The following is a 527-nucleotide window of genomic DNA, read 5'->3' on the forward strand; positions in this document are numbered from 1 at the left end:
ATGAGGGTTCGGAAAACCCCGGTGTTTTCTAGAAAACCCTTGAGAATTTTCATGCGTGACTTCAACTTTCAAATCAAAAGATGGTTTTTAATTTATATATAAGCATAGGAAAATCGTGTAAATAAGATAATAGCCTTTAAAGAGTCAAGTGGCCCATGCAAATACTCAGTTGGGAAGGAAAGGCAAAAGGAAAGGCTGCCGTTCCTTTCGTTGACAGACTGATTACGGTCTCGAAGGGGATCGTGCGCCTATCACGAGGACGGGACGGGAGAGTGTAATAAAGACCACGTTGACCGGAGGCATACCTATGTGTTTACTGTTTAGTAATGTGACAAGACGCACGTGATGGAGGAAGCGTGCGAGACATCCATTAAACTAGACGGAATATATTATTTCGTAACATATATATAGAGGACCGCGGGAGACGGGCTTATTCACTAGTTTTTGTATAATTCAAGTATTAAACATTCTAAGAATTAGATACCCAATAAATCTCAGAACCCTCAAACCTTGATTTGACACCAAAT

Source organism: Folsomia candida, unplaced genomic scaffold, assembly GCF_002217175.1.
Source record: "Folsomia candida strain VU population unplaced genomic scaffold, ASM221717v1 Fcan01_Sc001, whole genome shotgun sequence".
NCBI classification, from domain to species: domain Eukaryota; kingdom Metazoa; phylum Arthropoda; class Collembola; order Entomobryomorpha; family Isotomidae; genus Folsomia; species Folsomia candida.